Below are 9,550 nucleotides of genomic sequence, written 5' to 3'. Positions count from 1 at the left end.
TGAAAGAATTAGTGTACACTTTGGAAACAGATTGCCTCTTCATCTTTTAAAGTTAAGCAAGTCCCTTGCTTCTCAGTTTCCTTAGCCAGAAATGAGGGAAGATAACCCAATTCCTTAAAAGACCACAGTGACTACTAAAAGACATAGTGTGTAGGAAGTACCACTGCAACACCTGGCACATCGTAGGTGTTCAATAAATATTGATTTCTCTTTCCTTCTTGTCTTTTTCCTAAGAACCCAATGCTGTTTGTAATTCAATGCTCTTGCCGTCCTATTACCACACTCTATAAGCCATAAAAAGTCAAACAAACCAAAAGTTGGTCTCAGCATCATGAGTATACTCTGAGTACTTAGGTAGAAAAATTAAACTAGCATAATGTTCAAAGGTAAACCTGCCCCCTTTCTCACAGGGTTAACTCTTTAGTGACCCTCTCATGGTGTGACGCTGTCACCGTAACTGCTGGTGTCAAGAATGCAATTAAAACCAACAGCCTGAGGGTTTTAGAATCCTGTACCTTTAGTAAGTTATTAACTTGAAGATCACAGAGGTATTTATTACTTTAATAATGCAGGCTACGGTTGCATGCTTTTTGTTTGCTTGTTTGTTTTTGTTTTTGACAGAGTCTTGCTCTGTCACCCAGCCTGGAGTGCAGTGGCATGATCTCAGCTCACTGCAACCTCCGCCTCCTAGGTTCAAACAATTCTCCTGCCTCAGCCTCCCAAGTAGCTGGGATTACAGGTACCCTCCAGCAAGCCCAGTTAATTTTTGTATTTTTAGTAGAGACAAGATTTTGCCATGTTGGCCAGGCTGGTCTCAAACTCCTGACATGAAGTGATCCGCCCACCTCAGCCTCCCAAAGTGCTGGGATTACAGACATCAGCCACCATGCCCAGCCCAGATGCTTCTTTTTTTAAGGAGGAATTGACCTTGTGTTAACTTGCTATAAAGAGAGAAGCCAATCAGAAGATCCACAGGACAAAAAGCTCTGAGAGCAAAAGGGCATATGAAGACAGGGACAAGGCTTAAGGCCCTGCCATGGCTTCCCAAGGCAATGAGGATAAAAGCTTATGCTGAGGTTGTGATATGCGTGCCCCATTTCCCCTGCATCCCCCTGCCTCCCATCTGTCTGCTGTGCTGCTGCCTTCACATCTCCCAGGAGCCACCTGCTGTCACACCTTTAAGCCTTTGACCTTACTGTCTTCTCTGTCTGGAGCACCCTTTCTCCTTCTTCCCTAGACCAACCCTGGTTCTTCCTCTAAGACTCAGATAAAAGGTTGCATTTCCAAGAAGCCTCTCTGACTCCCCTCACCCTAGCCCTTCTGGCTTGGTTAGATCTTCCCAAAGCTGGAGCCATCATAAAGTGGAAAAGGAAAAAATGACCACAGATCAATGAGGCAAACTTATTCTTTAGTTTAGTTCAGTCTACATGGAAATCTGGAATGACATTTGTTGACAGGCTAATCCCTAAAAGGATTCCAGACCATAGAGAGATTTTCCCATAAGATCAGAATCTAGCCTATGCTTAGCAGCCTCACAATGGGAGAGTGGCTGAAATGAAATCAATGCCTGAAATGCTGGATGTGGGAAACACACACAGGAAAAATATTGCAGTTATACATAAGGAAGTGGCCCCTGCTGAGTGCAGCACGTACACCAGTTCACAGCAAAAGCTCCTGTGACATCGCCACTTTAATACACACTGCCTCATCTCTGTCCTCTGCTTTTATGACAGGTCAAATAAAACTACCAGAAAACTGCAAGGGAATGTTACAAAGACCATCATGATTAAGAAGCCATTTTTCTTTTTGTTCTGGGGGTGCCGAGATCTCACTGCAGGAAAATAAAGCCTGTGCGATTTGGTGTAAATTCATACACATGCACACACTCGCCGCATATAAATGCAGGCGAGAAACAGCCATGGGCATGAGCTCATTGTGCAGACAGATCATTTGCACATCCAATTAGGTGAGAGGAGAAATCAGAAAATCCAATTACTTCATCTCAGGTATCCTAAGTTATTATTTCCTCCCAAACCTATTTTCGGGATGAAGACCACCCTGACAATATGCAATCTGATACTCCTGTGTGTGTGCACTTAGTTACTGCGCAATTTGTATCTACAACTCAAAGCTCATATTCCAAGTTGGAATCTCCTTCAGGATGCAACCCTGCTTCCTTCAAGTATGTAGTTCATATTAAGTTTAGAGCTTTTCTCAGAACAAAATCATAGGAGAATGAGTTATATTTTCCTTGTTTCAGTCATTGTCAGTTGGGATTTTAAAACACTTATTTAACCAAGTGCTTGTTTATCATTCGTACTGGTTTATGACTGTGTCAAGATGATGAAAGCAACTGAGCAATAAACAAGTAAAGACTGTATTTTAAAAACCTTAATGAATCAAGCAAATCCACGTACTATCAGTTGTGAAACTCGATGAAAGCCCAAGTCAGATGCACAGTGGTTTATTCAGCTCCTAATACCTGCGTCCCACGCAGCCCCCAAATGACAGACAGAAGTGACAATAGGCCTTTTACGACAAAGACAAAAGTCAACAGTGACCTTGTTGCTTCTCCATGGTCTTGTTTAATGGCCATCGGAAACCACTGACTACTTTAAGGCCAAATTTTTCTCTGAATATTGGTGAAATGGAAAACATATCCCCATATCTGGTCCAGCATACAATATGGAGTATATGAAAAAAATTAATTGGATAAGTAAATATGTATACGATATATGTGTATATAATTTGCCGAATACGCTAGCACAGTATATCAGAGAAATTTAACCCTGAGGACCTCTTCTAAGAGTCATTCAGCTTTGCTGTCATCAAAACAACATCCCTCCCAAGAATGTAAGGGTAGGCCAGCATCCGGGAAATCTATCCATGTAATGTACCGCATTAATAGAGTGAAGGAGAAAAGTCACGTGATCATCTCAATAGATACAGAACAAGCATTTTAGTACACTATAAATAGAAAGGAAAGAAACTTCCTTGAATTGACAAAAAGTATGTACCAAAGCCTATAGCAAACATTATAATTAACGGAAAAACTGAACTTTTTAAAATCAAAAATAAGACAAGAATTATTATTACTACTACTGCTTATGGTACTAGAGGTCCTGGCATATGTTTTAAGAAATGATACATAAATGAGAAGCGGTGTTAGGACAAAAAGGCAAACTGTCATTATCTGCAGGCAACATGTTCCTTATGAATAAAATACAACAGAATCAACAGATAGGCTATTAGGATCACAAGTATTATTCAGGAAGAAAGCGAAATACAAAATCACACAAAACAATTAATAGCATTTTTCCACACAAGCAATACACAACTAGAGGATATAACTTTAAGAAAGTCATGATAGCTACAAAAATTATAAAATATCTGGGAATTGACTTAAGGAATACACAAAATTACTATTTTTAAATAGAAATAATATTCTTTAACTCTAACAATAAATCTAAAAGAAGATCTGACAAATGGAGAGAAAGTCCTTGTTCTTTAGACAACACCAGGTCGGGGATGTGGAGAGAGGATCAGGCTCTGCCGGTGGGAATGTAAAGTGGTGTGGCCATCATGGAGAGCCATCAGATTTGCCACACCTATGTCCTATGACACAATGATCTTGCCATCAGGTTCAGAGCCCCAGGAACCTCACACAAATGCACAAGGAGACCTGGGTAAGAATAGTCCCACAGCACAGTTTGGGATCTGGAGAATCAGAGACAGTCTAGGTGGCCACTCTTGGGGGAGTTGGAAAGCATCATGTGTGGGATAAAATACTCTGCCGCCACTGGAAGCAAGAGACAGGAGGCACACAGAGCAACGTGAACAGATCTTTAAGGCACTGTACTGAGCGGGGAAAAAAGAGAAACAGAATGAGACCGAGAGCCTAATACTGTTTATGCAAACTAGAAAGCATATCCACAAACAATACATATGCATTTTTACAGCAATACATGCTAATAAACAGATATATATATGATATTATATATTATATTTATTTTATATATATAATACCTTAGCATGGTTGCTATAAGGGAAGAGTGGGAGGAGGCAATGGAAGTGAGGAATGGGGATTTGGAAAGAAATGATCGATCAATCAATCAATCATTTAACTCTTGAATGTTCACAAATATGCCAGGAGCTGAGGCACATGATCAAGCTCAACATTTGACTTTATTACAGATTTTGTTATCGCTTCTATTATGCAATATCCATGCTAGGATATATTTTATCTACCAAGCCAGTACTAGAATGTATTTTAGCCTCCATGCCCATTCAATGTATCTCATTTCCTTCCAAAGGAAATAGACAAGTTGTGCAAGAAAGCCTACGATTTCGTTTCCTTCCATACTTTAGAGAAAAGGTATCATAACCCTACACTCTACAAGAACATTTACAGCTTTAAAAAATGTATTCAGTTATACTTCACCCCATTCAAAAAAGAGATGTGATGGCTGCAAAAGGAATTGCAGAATATAGAAAAGAAGCAAAGAACAAGACAAGAGAAAGAATGGAAAAAGAGAGGATTCATAATAGAATAGTGAAAAATAAAACTAAAAATAATAATTGTATCATTTCCTACCTCAATAAGGGCATGCAAAATGAAATGTACAGCTTGGCAAGAAATCGTGTTTTGAATTTGCCTGTGATCTCATGTGCTCCAGTGTGACGCGGACTTGAAAGATTATGTTATCTGATCTCAACCTCTGTCTTTCCATTATTCCCTGCTATAATGCCCAATGAAGCTTGTGCACATACCTTCGGGGACAAACTTTCCGGACTAGCTGCACACCCAGGCTCCATCTGTGTTGCTCTACCCCCATCTACTGATAAAAGCCTGCTACTTCTGCTACTTCTCCGGGAAAGCCTCCTCTTCAGTCCTCTTGCTGAGCGAGCTCTGTCGGAGGACCATTCGCAATCGAACAAGAGGATTCACTGCTGTTGTAAATCACTCCACCTTGGAAACTTTCAGGTCAATGTGGTGTATGTTCCAAGAATAATTAACAGTATTCTAGTTTACTGACTGCTGAGTTACCTTTTTCCTTTTATTTATATCACTTTTGACAATCAAAGAAAAGACAATTATCACTTGAAGCTGTTTTCTTTTCTTTCTTTTGTTTTTTTTCAAAATGGGGTGTCAGTTTAATTAGAAAAAAAATCACACATGTTGTGGTGGTTTTCAGAGCACATTGTTATTCTAAATGTGTTGCTATTGAACGGGTTTTTTCTTTTTTTTTTTTTTTTTTTTTTTCTTTTTAAGCTTCACGGATCATCTTTCCACTGGCTTAGGAGGGAGGTGAGCATGGCAGTAAATGAGATGCTTACGAAGTGGTCAGTATCCTTCTTGGATGGAGTTTCCCAGCTGGCAGCTGGGGTGAATGAACTTTGAGTGTTTCTGAGCACTGGAAGAATATTACAGATTTGGTTGAAAAAAGTGGGAGACCTCGCATCTCCACAAATTCATGATGGCAGGCCTTGTTTAATTAATTAGCAATGATTTGAGAACAAAATTATAGCAAACTTTTGTCAAGCTTACCACTTCTGTGAGTATATTGCTCACCCCACAAACCAAAAAAGAAGACAATTCATCTTTAATTTTGGTCTGCAAGATTAGTTGAGTCTGAGAAAAATTAAATGTCAATTTTTATCTTGGTTCATCATAGCTCTTTAATCAAAGTTGATGCATCACCTCCCCTGGTTACCCCTGCATCAAAGACTGACCTGAAAATCTGACACCAAGCTTCCCTGTGCAGGCTGGCTAATTAGGAACTTGCTTGTTCCACCTACAGCCTCGGAGAAAAGGGGAGGGCGGAGCTGCCCCAAGAAGGTGGCCTCTTTATGGAGAAGGGTCCAGGAAAGAGGTCAGTGGTAATTACCAAGCCACAAAAGAGCCCATGTACTCTTTGGACATTATTGGTTCATAAAATGTCTGGAGATTTATGCCAGAAAACAGAAGTGTCGTGTGTTGCATGTCAAGCTGAACTAAATCAGTCTGGCATGATGAACTAGAGGGCTGTGTTGGGACGGTAGGAAAGAATCCGTGGAAAAACATTGTCCTTGGCGTAGGGTGCAACCCAACTCTCCCCACATCAGCCATGTGGTTCCTTCTTTTTTTTTTTTTTTTTTTTTTTTTTTTTTTTTTTTTTTTGAGATGGAGTCTCACTCTGTCACCCAGGCTGGAGTACAGTGGTGCGATCTCGGCTCACTGCAACCTCTGCCTCCCAGGATCAAGTGATTCTCCTGCCTCAGCCTTGCAAGTAGCTGGGATTACAGGCGCATGCCCCCACACCCAGCTAATTTTTTGTATTTTAGTGGAGACAGGGTTTCACTATGTTGGCCAGGCTGGTCTCGATCTCCTGACCTTCAAGTGATCCGCCCTCCTCGGCCACCCAAAGTGCTGGGATTACAGGCGTGAGCCACTGCACCCAGCCTGTGGTTCCTTCAGATGACATCGTGGTTGCATTCTAGGCTAGCTGAACTTCACAAGTTCAACTCCAGGCCTCTGTGAAAGGGAAAGAAAGAATTTTAAAATGGAAGGAAATGCTGCCCATCAGTACACTTAGGAAGCGATTGTCCCAGAGGAAGAAGGAGACGGAACATGGGATTCTGTCGTCCTCTGCACAGATCTCAGGGTTTTTCGTATGTCGTGCCCTTCTAATTGAAAGTAGTCAATTGCTTTATCTGGAGCTCAGTTGAAAAAAACAGTGGTTTATTCCAAGTTGAGAGAGCAAATGTGTTGTGTTACGGGCAGCCTATATGTTGGTCTCCAAAGCAGCCACTCCATGAAGGAATTTCGGCTGACTGGACTACATGGAGCTTTTGCTTTGTATGCTAACTTTGAAACCCAGCCCCACAGAGGGGGCTTCTCCACTACACTCAACCCTGAGCCTAAGCTTTCTCTCCATAAAGCAGAGATAGTAGAAATACCTTTCTGTTGAGAGGGACCAGAAAAATGCCTGCCAAACAGGAGGTGCCCTGGAAGAGCGCATGAGCATCAGAAGACCTAGATATGCACTAGGGCTCCATTGCTCACCAACTACTAGCCCTTGATCCATGGCTGAAATGAGGTGGTTGCATATGATAGGCTCTAAGGTTCCTTCTAGCATTGTTCTTGCTTCACCTCTATGTCAGTCACTTATTATACCTTTTTTTTTTTTTTAAGAGATGAGGTCTCACTCTGTTGCCCAGGCTGGAGTGCAGTTGGCACAACCATCACTCACTGCACTCTTTTATTCCTGGGCTCAAGGGTTCCTCCCACCTCAGCCTCCTGACTAGCTGGGACTACAGGAGTGTGCCACTGCACCTAGATAACTTTTTGTAATTTTTTATAGAGACAAGGTTTCACTGTCTTGCTCAGGCGGGTCCCAAACTCCTGCTTCACACATTCCTTCCACTGCTGCCTCCCAAAGTGCTGGGATTACAAGTGTGAGCCACTGTGTCCAGCCTCTTATATCATTTTTCATATTAGCTGTATATGATTATTTGTTGGAAAAATATTAAAAGGGATATAAACAAACTTTCTATCAGAAAACGCCGCACATTTTCAATAAAACTACAGCAGAATCCCACTGGAGAAGACACTTACAGAGTGAGCATCTGTTGAGGGTTTGCTTTGTGCCAGGCACTTCTTACAACTCTCACACTATCCCTTGAGGGAGGTACTATTATTATTCGTGATTGTATGAATAAGGAAGGGGAGGCAGAAACTTTTAGGAAATGTTCCCCTGGGCTGCTAAGTGTAGGGAGTGGTGGACCTGGAATTAAACATACTCTTTTAACCACTGTACAATAAGACTTTTCTCTTAACTAAAGTATCCAGTGCACCCATGTTTCATTTTCTCAGTCATAGGCCAAGGAGAGTCGTATGCTTTAATGCTAACTGTACTACTAATAATTAATTAAAAGGGTTTCTGGTTCCAGATGGTGGATTGAACACACCCATTTACATTCTCTTCTTTGAAATCTTCCATTGAAAATACAGTATAGATGTAGGAAAGCAAATTTATCCAAGACTCTGTTAAGAAAGTAAGAGTGAGCAAGGCATGGTGGCTCATGCCTATAATCACAGCACTTTGGGAGGCTAAGGAGTTTGATACCAGCTTGGCCCACATGGTGAAACCCCATCTCTACTAAAAATATAAAAAATTAGCCTGGTGTGGTGGTACATGCTTGTAACCCCAGCTACTTGGGAGGCTGAGGCAAGATAATGTTTGAACCCAGGAGGCAGATGTTACAGTGAGCTGAGATCGGGCCATTGCACTCCAGCCTGGGCGACAAGAGCAAAACTCAGTCTAAAAGAAAAAAAAAAAAAAAAAAAGAAGTAAAAGAAAAGAAAAAAATAATGGTGGAATAATAGGGAGGTCAGCATAACATAAATAAGTTAAATTTTTTTTAAATCTGGAGAACAGAAATTAAATTAATTAAATTAGATACTGATAAAACAAAATTTACAGAGGAAAATGCTGTTGTCCTAATTGGCACACGGAAAGACTAGAGGAGAGGTTAGAACCACTTTTCCTGGAATAGAAACTCGAGGAACAGGAAAGAAAAGGGGCACATGGGCAGGGGCTGGTGGATTAGTGCCCCACTCAAACAGTGAGACTTTCCTGCTCAATTTCTGGGCCACTGCAATCAGGGTTCATGACTTCCAAGCTAATACCAGGGAACTGTACCCTAACAGCAAGTGAGTGAGTGACCAGGAGAGAATGAAGGTTCCTGGGGTGGGTGATGCATCTCTGGGGCAAAGCTCCCCATTTTGCAGCATGGAGGGTGTTTGGAAGAAGGCGTCTCCACCTTCAACCCCACATACCTGAAGAGAAGCTGGTCTTTTGTCATATTGGCCTGTTGCTATGACTTGAATGTTTGTATCCTCCCAACATTCATATAATGAGACTTAATCTCCAATGCAACAGTATTAAGAAGTAATGCCTTTGGGAGGTGATTAGGCCATGAGAGCCCTGTCCTATAAAAGAAGCTGAGGCAGCCTGTTCACTCCTTCCACTATCTAAGGACACAGCAAGAAGGTGCCATCTATGATGAAAAAGCCTTCACCAGACACCAAATCAACTGACTTTGATCTTGGACTTCCCAGCCTCCAGAACTGTGAACAACATATCCTGTTGTTTATAAATTACCCAGTCTAGGGCATTTTTTTTATGGCAGCCTGAATGGACAAAGACACTTGTGTACAGAAATAGAAATGTTCAGTATCACAGGAAAGCCAAGCCAGTGGACTATGCTCACCAACATGTTTTTTTATTTATAAATTTGAATGGATGGCCAAGAATCAGAGGGTATATAAACAAAGCAATTAGCATGAAAGAGAAGACCTAAGATGAACAAATGTCCAGCATTTAACCCCAAGGGGAAGATATCAGGAAACAGAAGAGAACTGTTAGTATCCCCAGGGAAAAATAACCAAACTTCTTGAATCTATAAAACAAAAGCAGAAACATTCAGGAATTAAGTGAGTTCTTGAAAATTAAAAATATTGTGACTGAATATAACAAAATAAATGTAGGATTAGAATATAAATTCA

The sequence above is a fragment of the Macaca nemestrina genome, chromosome 7 (genome assembly GCF_043159975.1).
Source record: "Macaca nemestrina isolate mMacNem1 chromosome 7, mMacNem.hap1, whole genome shotgun sequence".
Taxonomy (NCBI): domain Eukaryota; kingdom Metazoa; phylum Chordata; class Mammalia; order Primates; family Cercopithecidae; genus Macaca; species Macaca nemestrina.
Note: the sequence above shows the minus strand (reverse complement) of the source record.